A 26895-nucleotide genomic window follows, 5' to 3' on the forward strand; every position below is an offset into this window, starting at 1 on the left:
AAACAGCAGTACTAAATAATAATAATAAAAAGTAGTCATTATGGAGGATGAACAGTCCCTGTCATTGTCATATTTTCATATATTATATCATCGGGTTATTAATACTGATGCATTAATATTTAAGCACCCTTTTAATGTTGTAGCTGGTGGAGGTGGAGATCATTTTAACTACTTTATATACTGTTGGGTAGATTTATTCAAAGCAATACATAACATGTTATTTATATACTCAAGTACAGTATAAGTACGTTCAAATTGTACTTCAGTATAGTGACTTTCCACCGGAACTGACAATACCAGATTGAAGTTTTGCAGATTTAAAAGGAATGCTTAATTCAAAACACACGTTCTGAATGTTAGATAACTTTAATCTGAGCCTGCAATCTGATTTCAAATACCTTGCTCAAGAGTACCTCGACAGCATTTCCTTAGGAACGGTAGAGCAGTGTATTGTAACATCATGTGTTATTATGAAAATCAGTGCTATCAGCTTGTTAAATTTATGAGGATTGATGTGATTGTAATGTGCATGGACCTTGTGTGTGATACCAAATAACTGTCTCTAAATTTCATCTGATTCCCATTGGAGCTTTGTCAGAGCCTGCAGTCTTCTTCTACTTGATCCAGAATAGATATATAGAGAGAGAGAGGAAATAGAAGGGATGAGCCTTCGCAGCTAGAAACTCATATCATCCTTCTTCCAAAAAAAAAAAAAAAAAAAAAAAAGCCTTTTTAATGGCCACATAGACTTAATCAATTCTTATATTTCACATGCTGTAAATGTATTAGTCCACTGATGATTACACTTCCCATGATGTCATCATCTGTTTTCATCAATTTTATATACGAGTTGATGACTGCTTTTGAATTTTGCATGTAGACTAAATTTAATGAAGCTTATGTTCATAAATCCGATGTTTTAAAAAAAGTGCTCACGACAAAACAATCACGCATTTAAATGTGGATATTTATGTGTAACATTCACACTCAGAGTTGCTGAGATTGGCCATGCAAATGGAAATAATGGCTGCTTAACAGTATTTAAAATGGTCCGCAATATTACTGTCTCTTTTCTAATCAGCCAGACAGAACTCATTTCTACAGCTAAAAAACATCCTCTCTCTTTGTCATCTTTTCTTTTATAATCAAAGATGAACACGTCCTTTTTCCCCCCCAACATGTAGAAACTCTGACCATGAAAATGTTCAGCATTAATCTTAATATCACTTAAGTGATAATTATTCTGCTCGCCATAAACCTGACTAACAAAATGGAATTCAATCAGAGCCTGCGCATAATGACAGTCATTATGAAAATAATGAATAAAAAGTAATAATGACATCCCTATCTGCATTCATACCTCTTTTTCTCTCGCATCTCCATGGTGATCTGAATTATTTTTTTTTCAACTCTGCATTCTGGCTGGCCCATGGCTGCTTTAATCACATTGTTTATGATAAACCAAGCGTCGTGTGGTAGCTCTGTGCTTGGACTCATTTAATTAACCACTTGAGAGGTGTAGCCGAGCCTACAGTCCAAGCGTTGTCTCCTGCAGTGGTGAGTGCGGGGTTATTGTTGCTGACCAGTCCATCTCTCAGCAGCTCTCTCTGTTGGCTCTTTGAAATGAGACAAGTCTCCCTCCGAGCAAGAATTTGCCTTTCTACCACTAATGTGAATCAACGCCTGACAATCAGGAACAATATAATTATGAGAAAAACATCTCACCAGGGTTGTGGAGGAACAGATTACACATGCTGGGATTAAATGATAAATCACTGGCTGCTCTAGTCCATTACAGCTTCTGAGTCAAACGCAATCAATTTGTGACAATATAATGTTTATTTAACTTTATATTCCACAGATTTACACATATACATTTCTGGATTCAAATAATTTAACAGACTAAGGATATTTTAAAGCCACATCTGCACCTTTTATTACTAAAATCATTATTTCTTTTGTATTTCATGCAGGAAACACAGTTTTAGTGTGTGCTCACGTTTGTATGTGAGCTTTCTTTCTCTCTTTTTTTTTTTTTTTTTTTTTTTTTGTAGCTTCCGCACAGTAGATGTGTGTGTGGTGGACCATGTCCTTGAGGTTTACTCTTTTGATTCAATAGCGCTCCACATGGATGGACTCAATCAGATACCTCAAACCCAGTGAAGGGTGATGTTCAATGGAGCTGAAGTTACACTGCAGCAGCTCCTCAGAGAAAAGACGGCCTGGTTCTCAGACGATGTTTACATGTAAAGACACTACTTACCACTGTGGAAACCACGGAAAAACCTGAATTTTAAGTACGTAAACATCATTTTGACGTGTTGACATGGAGCAGCACTGCTAAATTGCTTAATTGTCGTCACTGGCATGGAAACGTACTTTATGTTTGGGGACAAACAACATACTTGGGAATATGCGGTTTTCTACTTGTGTAGTTTTCTGATGGTTTGTTAGAGTCAATGCTACAATTAAAATAAATCCTCTTAGACTTTTTTTTACTTTTCTACTGTCAAACCAATTTTAAAGCAGAAGATTCAAATGTGTATTTAAATCATCAAAGGCACAGCTCAGAGATCACATCATTTACTTATCCTAAAATCAGATTTAGAACAGATGTACAGCTTAAAAGGACTGGAGGGATTTCAGCAGACACAGCTGCAGATAGGTGGACAAATCTTTTCAGGATTCTGTCTCGTCTTTCCAAAACACTTAGGTGCAGTTCCTGAACAATACCTACGCAGGGCTGGCCAAAGAACTTGAAATGGCCAATAGGTTTCTGGCCTTAGAAGCCATTACTCCTCGAATACCTTGAGGATAATGAAACTGGGCCAGGGGAGAGCAGAGATGGAAAACTGTGCTGTTGGAGTGCACTGAGCCATTGCAAATTTCAGTTTGAACCCATAACACTATGGCCATGTGACAAATGATAGCAAACACGGCGCCTGAGCCACTCCGAGAAGATTATTATAGTCAGCTGAGTTGAAACTAAAACTAAAAAAAAAAAAGAATGGTGCTTTTTTTTTTTTTTTGCGGGAGCTTTCAATGTTCATGTTATATTTGTGGAGTCATTATTATAGTCAAGAAGACAAGAACATATTTGTATTTCTGCAACAACCTGTCAGAGGAATAGTTCGACATTTGGGGAAATAGCTGTCTTGCAGAGAGTTACATGAGAAGATTGATATCACTCTCATATCTGTCCGTTAAATATGAAGCTTAAAGAAATACACCTACCAGCACCTCTGAAGCTCACTAATTATATCTGTTTAAGACATGTAAAGTTGACAAGTTGTATCTTTTTTCCTTAAGGTAAGAGACAAGCAGGTGTTTCCCCCTGCTTCCAGTCTTTAAGCTAAGCTAAGCTAACGGTCTGCTGGCTGTAGCCTCATTTTAACGGACGGAGTCAAACTATTCGTAACGTCAAACCATTCCTTTAAGAGATTCATCATATGAGTAATTGGCAAGTCATGTGGGTGGTTTTTATTCTTGATCGGGGTACGTAAGCTCTCACTAAATATGATTTTAAAAGTTTCTCTCTATCACACCGTATCACACTGATATCATAATATCGATTTCCTCGGCGTAGGGAAATACATTTTGTTGCACTTAACAGCATGAAGAACCACCCAGACTATTTCTGCTGTGAGTCACGTCAATTTGTAGCAGTTCTATCTGAGAAATGAACATTGGCTGGGAGCAGACTTCCTGATTGGTCATTTTGAAGCAGAGAAGTACGTCTGCATGTCCTGACCTCTGCCCGTTGTTTCTTCATGCTCTGCTGTATAACAAGACCATCACACAGCACCGACGGGAGACAGGTCTCAGCTGCTCGCACTCTTATCAGAATGGGCTGTGCGGAGTGAGACGCCCCAAGGAAGTATCAGTAAACAACGCTATAGGGTTCCAGTTGCTATACGCTCAGGCGCTCATGCAAAATTCAGCACTTTGTATGTAGACTTAGATGCAGCCAAGGCAGAAGGCAGGGGTTATGTTTTAACTGGTGAACCTTCAGTACTTGACTATTCCCGCTCTAATTCTGACAGAAATGTTTGCAGATTTGACCTGAGAGCCTGAAACAGAAATATTAATTGCTGCGTTTATACGTGAAGAAATTCAAACAGCTGCTATTGCAGAGCTCCAGCTCTAACCAGTTATCTCTCACAGTCTCTCTCTGTCTTCCTCCCAGGTCCTTTAATGGTGTGATCGCCCTTAACTCCACTGTAAATCTCTCCCCAACGGCTTATGGTTCAAATTAATGGCCCTGCCATAAGTGTTTGAATTTCATGAATTGTAATAATACTTACATCACAAGACACATGAAGTCATGTCTCCCTCTCTACAGTGGAGATATGATACATTTTAGAGGGATGCACAAAGTGGTCCCCTGGTAGGATAGTGATGTATTCTAATAGACTGTGCTGGCCAACCCCCGGGTGCAGATATTCATGATTCATATTTGAAGGCTGCAGAACATTTAAATGGGACATTAAGTGGCAAAGAAGATTAAAACACTGTTGGCTTTGTGGAATAACTGGGACGTTCACTGGTGGGGTATAATGCCTCTTTTTTTTTTTTTTCTTTTAATGATAACTGTGTGTTCTGAGCACTCCACATATCTTAAAGTCAAACTGAAATGTGAATTATCATCATTTTTTGTGTAAGATAATGTAAACTATAATGATACTGAAGCAATTATGCATATTTTTGTTCACTTTTCAAAAAGGATGAACCTATTTGTGGACATCTTTATGGAAACGACATCTAGGTGTCAAGCCTCTGCGTAGGTGTTTCCCGTTGTAGCAGTTGACTGACATCTGAGGGCCGATGTTGTTCATCCTACAAACATTGAGACAGTTTTTTCTTACTTTTCAACAAGTCCACAGTTTTAGCTATCAAACGTCCATCTGTGAAGTTTCAATTCCACTCAGGAAGTTGAAGCTAGAAGGCTAGCCTTAGCTTGCTAGCATTAGCTGCCTGTAATGGGTCCATTTCCGATGATGACAAATGACCAGAACTCACAGCAAAGGGTAGTTCTGTAACCTCAGCACTCCGTACGTCGCCCTGTGATTTCAGTCACAACAACACAGAGTAATGTACATGCCACAGCCATGGAGTAACATAGGAGTGCTAAAATCACAGATGCGACTAGGTGGCGGCTAACTTTAATTGCATGTGTGTCCGTTAGAATTGAAGCACAAACTATTTTATTGCACCAATTAAATTACAGCACCGATAACAAAAATTCCCACCCACATAGAGAACACTGACGTAGGGGGGGGGTTGTCAATACAGAAAAATACATAGAACATGTCTTCTTTTTAATTACAATTTCACATATTGTACTTTTACTATTTACTTTACAATTTGTGTACTTAAGTGTACAAGTCAAAACAAACATCAAGAATATATATACTGATTTCTTAGCAAAAATGAACTTTAATTTCAGTTCCACAGTATAGAAATAAGCTGCAAATAACGTTAGAAAATGTAAAAAAAAAAAAAAAAAAAGCAATCTGTCCTAATGATCTTACAACTTTATCCAGCTATTATTATTATAGGTGCATGTTTTGTGACGATGAGAGCGAGGGCGTGATCGTGTGTGACACAGATGTGTATGTGTGTGTGTGTTGGAGCAGGAGGACAGACTTGATGATCCCCTGTCTCCTGGTGACTGTGTGGAGCCAGCCAGCCGTGGCGAGGCTGCCATAACTACCAGTTGAGCTCTGTCAGGGAGATGACCCACTCTCTATTCAACAAGACCTGCCACCCTGACAGACAGACGGACAGAGAGCATGACGGACAGAAAGACGAGCGGGCAAGAACGACAAAAGACACACACAGCATGTGAATATTTAAGCTCTCGACAAAAATCCGAGAACAAACCGCCTCGCTCAAAACATGTGAAAACAGGAATAAGCCGTAGGTGTAATTGGACTGCAGCAGCACAGGTCAGGAGTCAATGGTCTTATTTGAGGGCTAACACCATTTAAGACTAATTTGAGACTATGTGTTATTGTGCCTTTAACTAAGTTTCTAACCTGATCTGTACAGAGGTTCATTGTGCTTTTAAAAGAGACCTGCTGCCCTGCAAAAGGCCACCTAATGGTTTTTCAAACCCACAGTATTACTTTAATGTACTGCAGATCAAAGGATAAAACAACCACTTCTGCAGATAGAGGGGGGGAAAAAAACTGAAGTGCAGGGAAGATTTTAGATTTTCTTTATGAGAAGTCCATTTGGGTTCTCACTGTTACGAATGATTATAGTCTCACGAATGATTAAAAGGCACTTAAGCAAAAATCAAAGCTCATTTATTTTCTATCTTACCTCATACAGCTCCCAAACAAAAAAAAATACTGTGTATTTTGTACACACACACACACAGTTACTGTAGCGTTATTAAAAACTGTTTTCACACTTCTGAGGGAATTTATGGGATATAGGATTTTTGTTGCATGTAAATATAGTTTTGAGGCACAAAATAAAGCACTATATTATAAAGACTTGTGCAGTATTAACCTTTAATATATTTAGTGTAATGAGTGCAAAAGTAGCAAACAGAAAGTTATAGAAAATATGAATGTTTTCACTCCATCTTTATACTATTTGAATTCTTCATACAAATGTTAATTGGGTTTCTCATTATATACAGGATCCATGTACAGTATGTGTATGTAGTTGTGTTTGTGTGTACTCAGTCACTGTTGCTTCAGTGTACCTGTGCAGAGATGTGTGCATTAGTCCGTTCATTTTGTCATTGGTGTTTGTGCGAGGGCAGGGAAGTGTGTAAGTTGCGGGGTCAAGACCCTGGCTGGAGGCCTGTCCCTGGAGAGCTCGCCTCCAGCGTGGCCAACTAACACTACAAACAATTAAAAACCACTGCTGCCTCCCCCCAGGGCGTTCGGCTTTATCCAGCTCAGGTCGGAGAAATCGCTGCTCTGCGCTGCACAAGATTCCAAACTAAACCCTCGGTATCTGGTCTATGCCGGGCAACGCCGAAGATGGAGAGGCAGAATCGATACGGCTACAGCCTGTGGACCAGTGTGGAGACAGGGGGCTATTATTAGGACGTCCTTTCTTTACCACCTGAGCCACTTACACACTTAGGATAGTCACACACACACACACTTTTACATTCAACTCTTCCTCAACTACACAGCGGTCAAAAGAGCTTACATGTAAGAGCAAATGGTGCTTGTGGGGAAACAGACGTGTTATTTATCCTCCAGAATTATTACCACAGACAAGCCTCATCCTGTAGCAGCAGTCCCAAATATCCAAAATCAACAATATGTTCCCTCTCTGCAACTTAGAGTTCACTTGAGTGGAGGCAAGACTGCTGCAAAATTAATCACAACTTCAGAGTAAACAAATAATTCAGGCTTGTGGTCCTGCTTGATGCAATACAGACAAGTCAGCTACAAAGAGTGGGCCTTACATCCAGAGCGACGTCTGTTTGAATTAAAGGATCTGGATTTATTAGTGGAGTGGACACTGTTAGCGTACTGGCCAGCCAGTATGATAACCAGTCAGCCAACCAGTTATCTCCCTAGGCATATGCTGTGTCCACTGCTCCAGAGCCCCGCTGTCAAAGCCATTGTGAATCCTAATGATCACAGTGCATCCCAACCGCTCAACAAACACACACACACACACACACACACGAATAAACACACACACTCCCTGGTCTTCGCTCCAGGGGTCCTGACAAAACAGGAGACGGCGGGGACTCGTCAGAAGACAGCGCTGCCGGTGTGCTCCACCTGCTCACTGATTCTTACGCCTGGAGGAGCCTGAAGGCACTGCCATCACACACCCTCCCTGTCCATGGCACACACACACAAATCGATAGACACACACATATGCCCACATACTTACAGACACACATAGATCCACAATGCACATATACACCCAACACCCCTCATCTCCTACTTGCTTACCTCCCACCTCTTCCCTTCCTAGCATCCTTTCCCTGGCGCCCCCTCTGATTCGACCCTATCCATATCCTGTTGTTTGTCCTCCCTCCCTCCCTCACCTCCTCCTCACCCCCAGCTCTCCTCCTCCTCCTCACCCCCTCCCACTGCAGAATGCATGAAACAACATACACACACACACACACACCTACACACACACCCTCACCTGTCAGGTAACATCAGAGAAAGGAAGAGTTGAAGAGACGTGACAGCGTGCTGAAGGAATCGTGTGCCAGGAACACAGACCTCTCTCCGTTCACCTCTGCTGTGCTGGAACACAATGAGCTGCAGCCCCTCACCTTTGTTAAGGATCAGACCTGTTTGGAGAGTGCTGGAGAACCTCCAACAGTCAGAGCAGTGAAGACACACTGAGGAGAGGAGGTAATATATATTCGAGTGTTGAGAAGAAGTTCTGATAATCAATAGGCACAGAGAGTAAGTTAGAGAGGAAGAAACAAAGACAGAAAGAAGGAAATAAAGCATGGGGTAGGGAGGGCCAACACATGCAGCCCGAAGGCCTTTTCACTATCCATCAAATTCAACAAGTTGGCCCGAAAACTTGCAGCTGCCATATGTGGTGAACCATTTACACAGAGAAGTCCAACAAGTCAGCAGAAGCCTGCCAGATCATTTGCTAGAGACAAAAATCCTCCATGAAAAACTTCAGCACTGTTTGAAAAATAGCTAATAGTGATGGACTTTATGTTTCTGGTCCATTTTTCTTAACCGGTGGTGTGTCTTTATTTTTATAGATATGGAAAAGGTGCCAAACATGGACAAGGTTACAGTATGTCATGTTGATGTGTTTTCAGTAGTGGAGTTTGAAAGACATTTTTCAGCTGTCAGTTGCTCAGAATCAAAGAGCATGTGGGTTCTTAAAAGCTCTATTATTGCGACAATATTCAGCAATCACATAGAAATCAATTTCTCCCACTACGTACAATAAACCAGTCAGTCAGTCTCAGAGTTTTGACAAAAATCCATATTAGTTGTGCTCACATTTTCATCTTTTGATTATTATTAGTTTTAGTCAACAAAAATGTAAGACATTTCAGTCTTGCTCAGGGAAATTTCAGTCTCATTTTTATTGGGCATTTAAAATTGTGTAGACACACAATACTAAATGGCACAAGTATTTGCTGTCTCGGTTTAGCTTGAAATAAGCAGATAAAATAGAAATGCAGTAATATTCATCAAGTGAAAATTTAAAAAAATATTTGAATGGTTGACAGCTTACATTATTCCTGAACTAATTTCTTCCCAAAAACTACAAACAGAAGATAGCTGAAAGTAACATTACCATAAAATTCACAACCTGTGATCATGTTGCGTTAGCTTACCTTTTTCATAAATTTTGGCATGCTAACCTGCATGGACTCTTTGTTCCAGCTGTATGTGTGTGGCTGCTTCTTGTCTGATTTTCTGTGGGTGATAGTGAATTAATTTAGACCGTAAATTTCTTAAATTCTTTCTTTCCTGGGACCAGTAACATAAGCTAACGTTACTGGCCGAGACCTTACTGAAATGCGAGATGCTGCTAACTAGTGCAACAGGTCAAGAAGCTTAATTATCTTCTTTTTAAAGTGGCATATACTCTTGTATTATTCTATTACTATTATACTATTTTTATTAGTTGACAAAAATTATAATACTTTACTATAATAGTTTTTTAATTTTCAGTCAGATGTGTTCAATAGGGTTTTTAGAAAAGCATTCTGGGAAATGTAGGAAATCAGGCTAAAAGTCACAGTTCAAGTAGACAGCCAAATGAAAGAAGAGTGGCTTTCTAAAAAGCAATACATAAATTAATGACTAATTTCTGAAATGCACATCACTGACTGACAATATCTTATATCAGGAGAGGTTATGCAGAGTTCTGAGTTCCCTCGTGTAAACATTACACGCACACAGAGTTCATGGTAACATCACATACAAACTTCTAAATAGTAGCAGGGCTGGTGAGGTGCATTTCAACATCTTTGGAGTAATTTTAAATAGATCACTGAAATTAATAGACTTGTCATTGACCCTGTGACAGACTGGTAACCTGAGGGAGTCTTCTGCAGTATGCTGGGGTAGACCTCAGCCTCTCATGACGCTGGAGAGGATTATGAAGAGAAAGAGTACTGCAATTTAAAGCTTTTATGAGGTTGAGTCTATCATAATCAAGACATATTTTTCAATTATTAGTTTTTATGACCAGATTTCTGTAGTTGCCTCACTATAATCACCTTAAAACTAAACTTTTTCCTGACCTGAATGCCTCATACACAAAATTCGTGTTCATCAGTACAAACAACCGTGGCTATATAGTATGTACCCAAAACAGAATGCATGCAAAACTCAATGTATTCAATGAATTAGTAATATGTCTGCGTGTGCTGGCCTTGGGAGAACATCTCCTCTTTATAATTAAGCCACTGGCAGACTCGAGCAAACCTTAGCGCAAACCTCTGTGTCTCCTCCTGGTTTGAGAGGAATGTTAAAAGCCATTGCAACTAATTGGTTCCCCTGCCTCCTGTTTGTCATGGGAACAACACAACAATCAACGCCCTCCATCAACTCCTCCGGAACCGGGAAGTGAAACAACAGGGTGGTTGTCTCGTGTCACGCCAAATAGACTGACTGTCAGTCGGGCATTAGTGAAGACTGATGTTACACATTAGTCACTTACAGGGGGGATCCATTTCTGTTCATTGCCTGATCTGCCTCCTGTTCTTTGTTTGCAGTGTTGGTTTGAGCCATAGCCAACAAAATATAGACTTGTTCAGTTATCATAAAACATAATGAATCATAAGCTCTTTGTTGATGCTCCCTGCAACTGTTTGATTAACTTCTCACACAGCAAATGTTTCTATTGTCTAACATAGTGTCTAATTTCTTTACTTCATTTACTTTGAAGGAGCACTCCAGCATTTATATTAAAGAGAAGCCCTCCACACAGATTTGAGGGGCTATTTGCAAGTTAGAGAATGTCCTCTTGAACAATAACTACCCATTTCTAGTGTTAGTTATCCTCTGTATCCATAAGAGCCATTTTCACCAAGGGGGATAATGATTTTGCTTCATCAGGAAGAAGTGGATCTTCTAAAAACAGTCATTTTGTTTCCACGTCTTCCCCCCCACCACCCCTTACACCTCGAGAGACGGAGCGGGCTGATTCTCTGCGTGAAGTGCCTCTCTACGCTCTCAAAACTTACATCATGCATTGTTTCACTGGCTGGCATGTTTAGCGGGCTCTTGGCCCATTTGGGTGCTGGATTGAGTGTGTGTAGGTTAGTGGGTGGGCAGCAGGAGTGGGTTCTCTGTGAGGGGCAGTAGATGCTGGAATTCCTAATAGAAGGTAATTGAAAATGAGCACTTAGAAGCCGTTGGCTGGTATTTTCCTCGTACATGAGGAAAGGCTGCAGTAATCATGTGCTAGACTCTGTTGTACTCAACATTCAATGGAAGGGCTCATTAGTGGATACTATGCATTATATAGGTGTTCAACATACATTTCACAGAAAAAGAAAAAATAACCAGATCATGCACTCGCTCTAACAACTTTTTGCAGCCTGCTGAAGGATTTCCCTTGCAGATATTACACTGAACTCCTTTGGGGGTTTTATGTACATGTGCTGGCTTGGCTTGAGTCAGTTTGACTCGTCGCGTCAGCCCAGTGCAGCAGGGATTTGCATCTCCATTACAACCCGCTTGAAGGGTCGATGACATTTAAAAGCAGCGCCCTCTTTAGCACGATTTACTCAAGTTAGTCTAGCAAAGCTGCACCATTGAATCGTTTTAGCCATTCAAGTTAACGGAGGGTTGAACCGGAAATTAGCGGCTCGTCCTTGAATGATGATAAAGGCCATCTGACATTTCTGCAACTCGTTTGGACGAGGGTCGGATGTGCTTTGACCTGACTTCAGAGATGGTCCATCTCAGGTGCGACTCTGTGCGTTTAAGCTGGTAATGGAAAGGCAAATCAACACGGCATGGTTTGACTTGGCATGGTCAAAAGTGCCAGTGGAAAAAGGCTACTTGTCGCTGCTGGGCAGGGGGCAGCAGCCTTGAAAGTTTTACTGAAATGTGACAAAATTCAACGAGTTGGTTGCTCAAGGAGAAAGAACCTCTTCTTCAGTATTACTTTCTCCTGTCTTTCTCCATTGCTTTCAGGACAAATGGTACTCTTAGCCTTAGCTACTTTTGCCACCCTCTGATAGATTTGAGCAGTCGCTATAGGCTTTCAGCGGATGCTTCACACAGATTAAGACCTTGTCACATTTGTGCAATTTGAAAAGCAAAAAATAAACTCTTTTAAGAATGCTGATTATGAAGTATGCTTACTGCACTGAAGGACACGTTGTCAAGAGAGTGGAAGATGGTGAAATGGTCAGAAAATTGTGCTGAATGGCAAAATAACACTTCTATTTGCCTCCATTGTGTTCTATGAGGGTGTGCAGATACAAAATCTATTTAGAGGGGTAACCTTGGGAGTGGAAACAACTTGATTTAAAGAAGAGAGACACAGAGGAAAAGAGTAAGAGACAAGAAAGGAGTTGCCTGAGAGGTAGAGCACACAGTCAGAGGTCACATGATCCTGTTCCAGTTCTGATAATCCACACATTTAAACGGTTCGACAGCGATGGAACTGAAATTCTATAGCCATCCGCCTCACTCAATCAGCCACAATATCTTGCTCCAGCAAACAGAAGCTGTGGTGCTGCCGCTTAGCACCAGGATAATGATCAGATTAAAAGCTTTGACTGGTGAGACTTGGACTAATGCCAGGTGATGGGAGCAATTTGCTGCCCAATCAGCTCCAAACGAAGGAGGGAGAAGTGCACCATTGGCTGCTGACAACAGCAGGGAGGGGTTATGGGGGCTAAGAGAGAGGGTTTGGAAGCATCCCAACCCCAAAAAGCAGCTGGTGATTCAACAGTTCCTATTGTCAGATTCCATTACATCCCCCCATGTCTTTGTCTTTCTTTCCCTCTCGCTCTATGTCTCTGTCCCTCCCTAATCAAGTCCTTTCCCTGTCTTCCTCACTTTCACTCAAAAAAAATGGATGGTCAGCAGAAGGCCTTTTCACTGAAGAATATTTCTGTGTTTGGCTTCAGCCACGTATGCACGCGCACTCACACAAAAGCCTACGCAAGGTGCAAACATAGAAAAGACACACACAGAGCAAGGTGAAGGAAGAAATAAAGAGAAGGAAGTGGGGGTGAAAAAAACAAATGGTGAGCAGACACTGAGGAGATGTCTTTGTCAGTGAGAGAAAGACATGAGTGGGCCGGCGCGCTAATCATCGATCGGATGATTAAGGCAGATGAGGAGGGCTTTTTCCCCCAGTGAAGGATCTGATTGTTGGTCTCCTCCCGCCTGGTGTCCAGGGAGCACGCCGGCGGCAGCAGCTCAAGATCAATACACTCAATCACGGCTGAGAGGGGCAGCGTCAGTCACGCTGTGCCAGACTATTAGAACCAAGTAGGCAGACAGTGAATAACTCCATGCTTCCCTAGTCCCACCTCATACCAAAGGGGGATGAACTGCCTGGCTAGCTGACTGGAATGTGTGTGTACATGTCTGTCTGTGCATGAATGTGTGTAATTGTCACACCTGCTTCTTCTGTGATTAAAGGAATAGTTTGACATTTTGGGATATATACGCTTATTCCCTTTGTTGCTAAGAGTTGAATGAGAAGGTTTATACTATTCTTATGTCTGTCAGCTAAAAAGCTACAGTCGGGAACTGCCCGTTATTCCGAAACCTCAATAGTTTGAAAAATGTCCCATTGGAACAAAAGCCCATAGTCAGACAGCACAATGTCCCGAAAAATAAAAGCTCCGAAGGCCTGTTGTTCCGAAAATACACACACTGGAGTTGGAGTTAAGTGACTGTCGGCCTTACAACTTTCCAGACTCTGTTAACATATTGCTCAGTTTAACAGATAACATATAAATCTTAACATAAATCAGAATGTATGACTTAGTATGACTCCTAAAGAAATACTTTTCATTTTGGCTGATATTTAACTTTAACAGCTCTTCTGTGAACTAAGTTAAATAACTTCTATAATGTGTGATTTCCTTAAATCAGAGTTTGGCTTTGAGAAACATGACACCGAATTTAACAGAAGAACTTAGTGAATTGTGAAAAGTCTGTTTGATAAGTTAATTTACATTTTAAATGACTGACGACGAGGCAAATAAAGTCTTCAGCTGTTTCCTAATGTTGGAGGACCTCTGTCATCTTTTGCCCTTAATATCTTAGTGTATTTTGATGTGCTTGTGAAAATGTAATGTTTTATGGTGTGATAACGCTGTGGTTAAGGTCTGGTAAAGATCATGGTTTGGGTTAAAATGATCACTTGCGCATGTATTTTTGGAGCAACAGGCTTTCAGAGCAGTGGGCTTTTGTTTTCGGGATAATGGGCCATCAGACTATGGGCTTTTGGTCCAATGGTAAGTTTTGCAAAATAATGGGGTTTCAGAATAATGGGTCGTCGGACCAATGGCATGGTATCCTACGGTCAGGAGATGGTTGGCTTAGCTTAGCACAAAGACTGGAAGTGGGGGAAAACAGCTAGTCTGGCTCCGTCCAAAGATCTAAACTGAAGTGCAGTTGTGTATGAAGTTGTGGTTTTATGGTGGAATATGTGTTGGACTATTTCTTGAATGGGCTGCTTCTCCCTGCCCCCATTCTTTATGATAAGCTAAGCTAACCAGCTGCTGGTTGTAGCTTCATATTTAGCGTACAAATGTAAGAATAGTATCAATCTTCTCCCCATATGAAAGAGAGTAAGCATATTTCCCAAAATGTGTCTTCCTTTAAAGGAAAATTCTGGTATTTTTCAACATGAGTCTTATCTTATAATTGCAGCCATTCTACCTTTGCCCTCTTTACCTGTGGAAAGGAAATGTGACTGGCAAAAAGACATTTATTGGGGCTAGAAGTGTGAGCTGCAGCTCCCAAACACTTGTCTCTGAGTCCAAACTAAGGTAATGCAGAGGGTAGCCCCCTAAATTAGCTATTGTTGCTAACTGCATAGGGCTCTACCTACGGGGCAAGTTGCCAGCTAACGAAATTATCTGCCCATCTCCAGTAATAACCAACAATAATTACTTACTGTTTCATATACAGGATGATTCTATTCAATGGAGGTAAACAGATATCACAAAAATGTCCTAAAAAACTTGATTGCTTAGTAGTATTTGTTGTTACTAAGCTGACAATTCGGGTCGACAGCAACCCACAGCCTCACATATCAAAACAAACAGTTGTGCAGCTAGTTTCGTTAGAAAGCAGAAGTTCCCTTAAAGGACACAGCTAACTGTCCAACTCAAGTGCAGATGCTTGAACTGTGAGGCATATACCAACAAATATATTTTATTCATATGTGAAACATAGTTCGGATAAAAACAATTCTTACTTTTTGAGTTGCTGTGAATCGTGTTTTGTAAAAATCAACAAGTGATACTTAAGCTGTGCCTAGTCCTTGACAAAGTAAACATTCCAGCATTCCACCAGCTTCACTGACTTTGAAAATAAAACCGCATTATAACCGTTTATTTTACCATATCCTAGATTCTCAAGTCACAGCACTTCAAAATGTCACAATAAAAATATTTTTTCCTTTTTTCAAGTGAGAGAAAATAACAAATCACAGTGAGCCTTGCTGCTCTGAGGTGATCAGGTCAAAAAACCATACTGTACATGCAATCTAGCGTACATCTTTATCTTGCTCCTTGAAAACCTTGTGCGCTGATAGAAAAACTCATCCTGCCCCTATAGACGACATCATCCTATGCGGAGGGTGAAAGACTTGTTAGCGGTGTGAGAAAGGAGGAGAAGGGAGGATAGCACTTCACCGACAGCTGTGTCCCTGACAGACAATGGATGGCCCGGATCCATCTGGATGCAGCAGCCCTGGACCAACATGATGTATACATCTTCACTAGCCAATGGGTGCCATCAATCCCTCCTTCACCATGGTGACCGGGGGTGACAGCTAGCCATGGACCATGGTATCTATCTGTGAGTCCCAATTATTACCTGAGTGAACCAATTTGTACATTTTCTAACTCAATTGATGACAGACATTGCATAATGACATCTCAGCCAGCGAAGTAGTTATTAACAATAGACCAAAGTCTAGTAACAAGCAAATAAGAAAATCTCAGAGATCTACTAGCTGTCTTGTACATATCAAGCCTTCTCTGTCTGACCCTGCTATACTTCTCCTTGCACTCTGAAACTTACACTGTTTAATGTTAGATCTATAATGTAGCTAAAAAGACATTCATTGTTATATGACACCATTACTGTTCACAAACTGGACTATATCCTACTGACAGAAACCTGGTTTGATCAAACTGGTAATAAGGAGCTGATTGAAACATCACTGGCTAAGTACAATTGTGTACATCTCATTTGGAGTGGAGGGGTTATTCTAACAAACATTACATTAATGATAATACAGCTAATAAACTTATTAATACGTTAATACATTTTCAAAGTATACATTACCCACCTTGCCATCATCTTCATCATCAGAAATTTTTTCTAATGTTATGTCTCAGATCATTGATAATGTTGTTCCTGCCAAAACTATAAAGATATGTGGACCACCAAAAGCACGTTGGAGAAACAGTGAAAAAGTAACGACATGAATGGATAAAAAACAGATCACAAGTTGATTTCGAGATCTATAAATATGCACTTTACTGTAATAAAGATATGAAATCTGCCAGACTGTCCTACATTTCTCAATTGATTAACAATAATCAGAATAATTCCTCATTCCTATTCTCTTCAGTTGACAAACTGATTAATCACTCCAAATCTACCCCTCATGAGCTTATTCCTATGACCAAATGTGATGAATTTGCTGTTTTCTATCAGGAAAAAGTCTCTCATATTAGAGATAATATATTAATTTCTTGTAGCAATACATCTGGCCCCTTGTCAACCTCAAACCAATTTACTGCATGAGCTCAGTGTCTACATTCTCATCTGTTAACTCCAGAAATCTGGAGAAAGTAATTCAGTGTCTAAAGTCTTCCACCTGTTCTCTTGATTCTATCCCCACCCAACTATTCAAAACTGTCTTTCACTGCTTTATAAATGACATAGTAAATAATATTAATAGCTCCCTGCAGACTGGCATTTTCCTTGCTTCTCTCAAGCGTGCTGTAATCTCACTCTGTTGAAGAAAAACAACCTGGATCCATCTGCAATTAATAATTACAGACCAATCTCTAATCTTCTTCTTCTAAATAAAATACTTTAAAAAAGTTGTATACAAACAACTGGATGAATATCTTCAAATTCACAATATATACCATACATACCAGTCCAAGATGTGAACAGTGACTCACAGAGAATTTCCATTTTAGTATGGCTTGATCTCACTGCTGCCTTTGACACCATTGACATTTTAATTCAACGGCTTCATGATTCAGTCGGCTTAGCCTGTCCTGTTCTTTTCTGGTTTTCATCCTACTTAAAGGACAGGAGTTTTTATGTTTCAGTTGGTAGTTTCAAATCTACAGAAATCTCTGGTGTTCCACAAGGATCAGTACCGGAGCCACTGCTCTTTAATTTATACATGCTCCCGCTTGGTATCATCATAAACAAACATATCTTACCATTCATATGCCAATGACACAGTTGTATGTTTCACTTTCCTTTGGTGATATCAGTCCTGTTAACAAACTAATAAACTGTATTGATGATATTAATTACTGGATGTCCAGAAACTTTTTAAAGCTGAATACAGACAAGACTGAGATGCTCATAGTTGCTCCTAAACTTCAGAAACAGGAAATGTATTCACACTTGGCATCGTTGTCTCTGAAATACAGTGAGCAAGTCAGAAACCTTGGTATTATTTTGGATACTGATCTCAGTTTTGAAAATCACATTACCAATATCACCAGAACAGCATTCATATCTCAAACTGACTCTGAGAAATTGGTTCAGGTTAGACTACTCTTAATGCTCTATTTGAAGGATTACCCAAACAGTCAGTAGGATGGCTCCAGCTCATTCAAAATACAGCAGTCACAGTGCTTACACGCACATTAAAATTTGAACATATTACTCCGGTACTGAAATCAGTTCTTTGGCTCCCAGAACAATACAGAATCACCTTCAAAATCCTGCTAATCGTCTATAAAGCACTTAATAGTTTGACTCCTCTGGCCTCTCAGGTCATCAGTTGGAAGTCTTCTAGCTGTGCTCAGTTACTGTGGTCTTGCTCTCTGGAACAGGCTGACTGCTGACCTGAGGTTCATCACAACTGTGTCTACATTCAAACGCAAACTCAAAACATTCCTATTCTCACAGGCTTATAGTTAATTACTCTGTGTGTGTGTGTGTGTGTGCCTGTAATGGTAGCACTTGTTTCTTGTACAGTTGGTTACATGTGCAGCTATGTGATAGGGCAGGGGTTTCTATTTGATTGTGCTGTGTTGAATTTTCTGGGGGATTTGAGGGGTTAATGTTTTGTGTTGTGTTGATGCTTTGGGGGTTTTAATTGCTGTGTGGCATGTTTAATGTATATTGGGTGTATGCTTCATGCTTCTGTTCTTATATTTATATTGCTTATGTTACCTATGTTCTCATATTTAAGCCTATTTTTTATATTTTGATTTTCAATGTAAACCTTACTTGTAGTTGAGCTTACTTGTAGTGAAATGTACTGTAAAAAATAAAACTGCCATTGCCATACCTGTACCTTCCTATTGCTTTACATCCCTCATATCTATCTACTGTATCTATCTAGGGTCTGTTTGCTTTCCAATCTATTCACCAGGTGTTTTGAATTCAATATTATCCTTTTTGTATATCCTCCCTTTGAGTTGAGTGTTTGCAGCATTCCTCTCTAATCTCTTCCTTTTTAAAAAAAATTCACAGGCAACCTTGTCAGCCGAGCAGTGGAGATGCAAAGAGGAATTGGAGGAACGGCCTTGCTACAGGACCATTCTGAATGTGTTAACAGCGCCGCTTCCCTTGAACTGTCACAACTTGAAAATCCACCGTGTTAAGAGCTTCACGTGCAGGCAGCCATGAATATCTGCCATTTCCATAGACTTGGCCACAGAGGCTCTTAAAAAGCACTTGTTGTAATACATGACCAATTTCCCGGCAGCGAGTGCAGGGGAGTATTAACATCTCCTCAGCCTGGTTCGGTTTAATGTGATGGAGATGTTATTAGAGCCATCACAGGCCCAAATGAATGGCCAGTGGAAGCGCCACAGCAGGAGAGAGAGGGGGGAACACATCGACCTTCGCCTTACCAAGGACAAGGACACTTGTGCTCGTAAAAAGGGGTGGTCCAATTGTTCACACCAGCCATGGCTGCTGAACCAAGCCTTGGAGCCAGGCTTACATGTTCATATTGCACTCTTTAGTCAGCTCGTATTCCAATGAATTTCTTTGATTCTCAAGTTTAAACATACCACTGATTCTGCTGAAATTTCAGCCTTGACTAAAATAAAAATTTAGTTTTACTTTCCAGTCCAATCCAGCACCTGATGACTACAAGTCTATTAAATACCATATTCTTTATATAAATACACCAATAAACTTCAAGGACAGATAAAATTGTATGAATCTGCTATATTTAATTTGCTATATTGAATCATTTTCTAATCATTTATAAAGATGTAATGCCTATGAAATCAAATCATTTAGTTGTGATGCACAGGTGTTCAGAAATGTTCATTCATATATGGTGGTGATTATGTGAAATTCCCTGTGATTTTGCACTTTAACTTGTGTAATAAAAACACTTTAATTTCTACAATCCATTTGATTAATTTTGGTGTCCTGCATTGTTGTGGCAAGCAATTCTCCCTGTGATAAGAGGTGCTCCTGTCTTTGAACAGTTATCCTGCCTCCCTGCTCCTTTGAAGTATAATTATTTCACTTTAATTAGAAGCGAATCATGCTTAGTAAACACAAAAACACAGTCTCTTCAGATTAATAAGCCGGGGTAATGCGTTAGGCACGGGGAGTTGCTTTGAATGGGCTTTGGCTCCGCTCCAATTTGGGCATGATTCTCATTGTGCAGCAGCTCCCAGCCTTGACGAACTGACCAGTGACTAGCAGTTGCAGAGGGGAGAGTGAAGATAAAGCTGAGAAGCAGCACAAGCCCATGTCCGACACTGAATTCTATTGTTTCAACACAAAACACATTGTTCTTTGTTGTCTGCTATTAATAATACATCGACCAAAATCTGTGAGTCAAATGTTAAGCATGGGGTACCTTGTTCGAAGCCCAAACTGAGTATCATATAACTTGTGGGCATACTGTGATACTTTTCTGTCATGCAAATTTAAAAAGTGATGATTAAATTTACATGTTGATTTGATATTTGCAGTAAATTAATTTACTTAATTACAGTATGTGCAGCTGAAAGGAATATTCTGCTATTTTTCAACCTGGACCCTATTTGCCCATCATTTTGGGTCTGAATGACTAATGGGGACAAAAATGTTTGAAATTGATCCAGTATTGAGCGAGATCGTTTCAGGTGGCAGCTGCAAAAAGGGCTGCAACGTAATCCTTGGGGGCAATTGTGCCCGTCAAAGCACCTCCAGTAAAAGTGCTTTTTTTTTGCCACTGACATGCTCAGATTGTTATTATAAGTGTCTGACAATGAAAGTGAACAAAGGAGCTAGCCGCCTGTAGCAGCATCATGGCTAACTGCATAGGGAAGTACATCCAGGGCAGTTTGCACATCAGTTTATTTACATCTGATGCTGTGGATAGCTCAGCATCTGTTCATGCTATAGAAGTAGTTACTCAGTAGATAAAATAAAATGGTTCATGTCTGCAAGTTTCCAAATTGCAAGACCAGATCTACACTGTGCAGTTTTCAGGGATTACCGCTGGATGATAGAGACATACATACTGTAATATCTCACACCGTCACGTGTCGTAATCACATTTTTCTTACCGTGTGGAGCTGAACGTTTGGTCCAGCTGGCCTCGCTCTTTTCCTCCAGTCGAGTCTGTGGAGGTGAAACAGTCTCCAGGACGACAATGTTGATTAACGCTGTAAATCCATTTATAATAGTTACACAACTGGGATTACTTACATCCGTGGACACTTCTAGATTGTCAAGAGTCTGGCAGCAGAAAGTCCCACTCTGCAGAAAAAAGTTTTCTTCTTCACTTTCCTCTTCACTCACACAGTTACCTCAAAGAAACTGCAAGAACACCTGCAGTTTCTCTGAGGTAACTGTTACTGTACATTGACTTTCTTGACCTGTTGCCTTTCTCCATTCTTTTTTTTTTTCCTCTTTCAGTTGTTTTATCTTCTCTCTGTTCATTCAATTCAGAATGATATAGAATGAGCATTTAGTGCAATTCTCCGACACATGTAAAGAGAGAGAGAGGGCTTTGTAGTTCAACGCATCTGAGCGAAACAGCTGTTTAGTTGTACAATTGAATCTAAACGGTGGATTATTTCATATCAAACAATCTTTAGATGAATTTAGATTACATGAAATCTAACAACCTTTCCTCGACACATTCAATTATACTATCAAACTGAAAAGATAAAATGCTCTAATATTTACTTGCCAGTTTCAGCAGCTATGCAGAGGGAGGGAGTGGGGGGGGGGGGGGGGGGGGGGGGGGTCGCTCTCCCAGCAACTAATTACTTAAGCAGTTGTCAAAGGTTTGAAGCTCGCTCTTGAATTCCAATGAACACTGTCCATGGACAGCGGTGGTTTTGCATATATTATGAATATTTCAGCTTCTCCCAGTAACCTTGGTGTCGTTTGGCAGATAGGGGCTGGCAGAGAGCCATTTAAAAGCTTCTCTGTTGCAGAAGGGAGGAGACAGGGTATTAAGCTTTATCTATACTTGACATTTCGAAGCATTTGTAATTAATTCATATAGAAAATCTTTCCCCCCCCCTTTCTCTACATGACTGGCCGTGAACAGTCCATAGCAAAAGGTAACAGCTATTGTTTCAGCGAAAGGACACAAGACACAAACCAAACTGGTACTCGTCAAAGTTGCACATCAAAATACACGGAACAGCTCGCACGTGCGTAAAATCAAATGATGTGTTTTTTTAAGCCAACGGATTTCTACTTGAGCTTATAAAGACATCTCCGTTTACACATGCTGCTTCAAGATTCAAGGTAAGAGCTCACACGCTGCCAGGCCCTGAATACAATCGCAGAGGTTTGAGATTCTGCGTGTGAATAAAGATGCACATGTAAATGTTAAGAAAAGTGAAATGTGAAAGCTCAGCCAGATGGACAAAACTATAGTCTGTCTGCATGTCACAACTCCTGGCAGGGAGCCAATGACACAGGTGTATGTGTGTGTATGTGTGTGTGTGAGTGTGTGTGTGAAACATATCATCCGTTTAGACAAAAAACACCTGAAGATAATCCTTTAACACCATGCAACCAAGTATAAATTGAAAATCTTTTCTTCCTCCCCTGCATCACAGAGAGACATGAATATATTCTATATCTTTCTCTGTATTTTTGTTTGGCTTGTGTAACTGAAAGGACTGGAATGAAATACTTTAACATGCGTCAGTCCTTCAGACAGCCTGAACAATTTGGCCTCTCATATTTTGCAGTCCTCCAACATGGCCACCAGCAACCACTTGCATCCACCTTGAAAAGGTGATAGTCTCTGTTTTGAAAAAGCATGTCAATACCATTCCACTACACTGTAAGTTGTTTAAAATATCAAGTGATAAGTTGGTATTTTATTGCTTTTACTTTTATATTTCGAGACTGACTGCCTCTAAAGCAATAAGTAAATGCAATTGCTCCTTAGCCTCCTTGTTAAGCAAGGAATTCAACTGGTTAAACAGCTGGGCAGCTACTAATAAAAAACCTACATTCAAATATACTGGTTTAAAAGTGAGCTATAATCAAAGAGGGTCTAGAAAATGAAGTAGTTTAAATTCTTATTCTGCCAGCAGTGGGTACAAATTCAAAACAGCCTGACATCTACTCTCTCTATTGGCTGGTCTTTGGTGCAAACAAGCAGGTAGCTTCGCATCTGAAAAGTGAAGCCAATGTGGAAGTGCCTTCAATCTGCATTCTTTCTAATGGCCAACAGGGGGCGACTACTGGTTTCAAAAAGAAGTTTGATTGTATAGAAGTCTATGAAAAAATGACACTACTTCTCACTTGATTTATTACCTCAGTAAACAGTTTCCTAATGAGTTTATGGTCTGAATCACTAGTTTCAAATCTTCTTCAATACAGCATGATGTTCATTTTATAAATTATGGTTCCATTTAGTGTAAAATAGATGATAAAACAGGGTATGCTTTAAGATGTGGCTAACTTGTGATTGACAAATCGCTACTGAGGCAACAACGTTGATTACGTAACATAACCATGATGTAACCCCAGATTCACAGAGTATAGGCGTAGCCTTCGCTATTTCAGAGTGTTTTCAGTTCATGAAAGTTAATTGTAATATTTTGGTCACCTAAAGTGACCAAATGTCTTGTTCAGTGTTTGGTTGTATTAAAAAACCCTCTAATAAGTTGGATGTTCAGTTTTTCTTATTTTGTCTTACATTTTGTTTTAATAGTTTAAGTCTGTTTTTCACTGGTGAAAATTAGCATTAGCATTGTCACAGTTAACCATAGATTGTATGCTATATGGTCAGCTCCGCCCTCTCATCCAAATATTGTCACTTCTGGCTCCAAAAATCAAAGATGGCAACCGTCAAATCCAAGATGGCGATGGTCAAATCGCCAAACTCAAGGCTCCAAAACAGCAGTCCACAATCCAATGGGTGACGTCACGGTGAATACGTCTATATTTTTGTGTATGGGTGCAACTAATCTTGACATCACCTGACATTAAGATCAACCAATAGGAAAGAGGCAGTGCAGTAGGCTATGTTTCTCAAACATAAATTCAGTAAATGTCTGGCTTAAAAAAAAATTGGTTTGGTTTTTGTTACTCTAAAGTCAAAACTTCACTGATATCATTATCAGATGACCCACGTGAATGTGATCAGCTGCTGTGTTAGTGGAGATTTGTCAGGAAGAAATATTCCTACTGAAGAATGGCTTGTGAACTGTAGCATTTTGGGAAATGTGCATGGAATGTGTTAAGGGTCATATATTTTCATATTTTAGCCCTGTTATCTATTTTAGAGCCCTTTAACCCTTTCAGCAGACAAGAACGTTGATACTGAATGATTCCCCAAAACTCAGAAATATGTTCTGTAACAATTTTAGTCAAATTCTTGTTTTCTAGAATATCTGCAAATGGCAGCTACAGTATTAGGGTAAGATCATGGTAATGGCAAATTAACTATTGTTAAGTTATGTTTGGGGTTAGGCAAGTAAAATACTTGGTTAAGGTTAGGTTATTAAAAAAGCTAACTGTATGTATGAAATTTGTAGGCACAACGCACCTGTAAACATTTGATATCATTCTTCAGGATTTGATTTTGAGCTTTTACCCTCAAGGAGGCGCTATAGACAAATGCAATTAGGGATTTTACAAAAAATCCCATCCTTCTCCCATTTTACCCTCCATTAAATCATGTATTTTGTTGATGCGTCCTCTCATCATTGACCTGTTTAGTCAATTATCCTGTATTGTATCGTATTATCCTGTATTGTTTTTTAACACTATGTAGTGAAGCCAAAAATCATTTTCTACAGCATGGACAAAAACCTAACGAACTAACACATCCTTGCTTTTAATATTTCATTCTATTTATTGTTTCTCATTTCAGAACGAAATGAAAAAATATGAAATAGAAATGTTTGTCAAAATTCTTTAAACACTTGTTGGGAGCACTGCTTTCCCACGTGAACTTTCTCATCCTAATTATGATGCAGTTTAAGACCCATTACTTATCATAGCCAAAGATGTCACTAAACTCATTGAGGGAACCTTGAAATAACAATTCCACATTTAGTATGTAAAAATGCAAAGGCCACACGATAAATGTATTCACTTCTTCTCATGCTTTGGTTATTCAATAATACTGTTTTCTCAGTTTTCCTTGATAGACAGTTAGCTCTTCAGTAACTCTGCTATTCGCAGTTGCTCAGCCTCTTTCCTGGAGGTGATGTCAATCCACTGAGACGACTACGCGAGTGTAAAGACTTCAATCTGCGGCTGTGCCTCATCTAAAGCCGAACCCATCCACACTATTGTGTCCATTTTCTAAAAGAGTGAGCGAGTTAGTGCAGCATGGGGGTAGTGTGTGAGCCTGGGAGTGTGTGTGTGTGTGTGTGTGCATTTGTTTGTGTGTGCGTGAAGTGAGCGTGCCTGTCCAAGAGGTTGCCAACTGGGATTAGAGGAATGTGAATCAGTGAGGGACCACCGTGGTGGTATCCAGTGGTGTTGAGAGTGTGTCCCCTCCAACAACCCCACCCCCCCTTCCACCCCTGTGTTCTTATTCACAACCCACCACCACCCCTCCGCACCCCCACTCTTGTCCCTTGCTTCTGCCTCCAGCTTTAGCACTTCCTAGTTTAGTTCTGCCTGAGCGCAGAGCAGCTCTCTCTCCAATTTAGTGAGTGGCAGGGAAGATGCAGACTGACACTGTACTGATTCAGTGGAGTGTGTGTGTGTGCACGCATGTGTACTTGTGCATGTGTGTGTGTGCGGAGGGGAATGTGCAAGCCATTACTTGTGTGTTAATTTAAGGGGTAACCAACTGCAAAGAGTGAGAGAAGGAAAAAATTAAGAATTAAGTTTAAGTGTGTAAAGAAGAAAAAGGGCAGATTAACATGTGAACAGTATCTTGATTTTACCTGATCTCTCTAAAATAATCAGCAACTGTTGCCACATGATCTGTGTGTGTGTGTGTGTGTGTGTGTGTGTGTGTGTCTCCTAATTAATAACCCATTCATGTGAGAGAATAAGAAGACAAAGAGAGGCTTTTAAAAAGGACCAAATCATATCTCCTATCAGCTGCGATGCCATATCTCTAAATCCTCTCTTTTCATAGTGAGGACCGGTGTTTGCACAGGGTCTGCTTCCATGTGAAGCCTGTATGTGTAGAAAGGTATAGCTCTCTATGAGAAGGCCAGCTCTCAGTCTTCAGGGTGCCATCCTGTGGCAACATCAGAAGAAATGTCAAAGATTTTGAAGGCTTGGTTAAATACGACTGGATTTCTTTGCCTTAAACCTTCAATGACATTTTTGGCTGTTGGAAAGGTCAGCGTGCGGCTCCTGTGAAATGCTCTTTTGGGGTGAACTTCAATACAGGATAATAAATCCCTCTTTCTATTTTTCCCCCCATACTTCCAGCGCCAGCCGTGCCACAATAGCCCGCCAACAAGTAGGAAAACATACATGGCTTGATGGATATTTCTGTGCATTCTGTCCTCTACGTTACAAATGTCTTAGTCCTAAAGCAGTTAATATATTTTAGCAGAATTCCACCACACAAATGTACAACTGAAATATTAATATGTCTGCAAAGTCATTGAAAATAATATTTAAACTAAATTTTTTATATGAATTGTATTTACCTTCAGAATAAAGAACATTTTTCATCTGTGAGCGTGAGTGCCATTTTTATTCATCAAAAGGTGACACTTCATCGGTTATGAAACCAGCTGCTTGAGCTGTGCCAACAAATACCTGAAAACAAGGGGTTTTAAGTTAATTTGCAGGTGAATCCACCAAGGATTTGAACATTAAGATTTCAGTCCCACAATTCACAGTTTGGTATCCTTTTGATAGTAATAATAAGAAAGAAAGAATGTGTCAGTATTGCCCAAAGACTCAGGGCTGGCTCCTTTATCTAAGCTCTAAGCAGTAACTTTTTTGTTGTTTTTTCAGTAGCAAGTAGTGTTCAGTTACAGTTACTAATCCCTGTAACATTTTGAAGGTTAGCTTGTTTGCTTTTTACTGGTAGTTGGATATGAGGATTGATCTGTTTCATCTCCTTTGTCTGGTG

The 26895-nt window shown here is 40.0% G+C and overlaps 1 protein-coding gene and 1 long non-coding RNA gene across 4 annotated transcripts in view; one reads left to right on the forward strand and one right to left on the reverse strand.

Moving 5' to 3' along the window:
* Window positions 1-8226, reverse strand: part of LOC122976443 (fidgetin-like) — a 49248-nt gene extending 41022 nt beyond the window's left edge. The window contains exon 1 of the mRNA XM_044344929.1: window positions 8140-8226. The gene's annotated coding sequence lies outside the window, so the exon portion shown is untranslated. The remainder of the gene's footprint in view (window positions 1-8139) is intronic.
* Window positions 8227-8266: 40 nt separating this feature from the next.
* On the forward strand, window positions 8267-19767 carry LOC122976444. Of its 3 annotated transcripts, none has more exons than XR_006400936.1 (3): window positions 8267-8354; window positions 15750-15992; window positions 18876-19767. It is a non-coding gene; the product is annotated as an uncharacterized LOC122976444 (long non-coding RNA). The 3 variants fall into 3 exon arrangements; XR_006400937.1 differs by lacking the exon at window positions 8267-8354 and adding an exon at window positions 8361-14419; XR_006400935.1 differs by lacking the exon at window positions 8267-8354 and having other exon boundaries at window positions 8361-15992.
* Window positions 19768-26895: the final 7128 nt, after the last annotated feature.

The sequence above is a fragment of the Thunnus albacares genome, chromosome 24 (assembly GCF_914725855.1).
Source record: "Thunnus albacares chromosome 24, fThuAlb1.1, whole genome shotgun sequence".
Classification (NCBI taxonomy): domain Eukaryota; kingdom Metazoa; phylum Chordata; class Actinopteri; order Scombriformes; family Scombridae; genus Thunnus; species Thunnus albacares.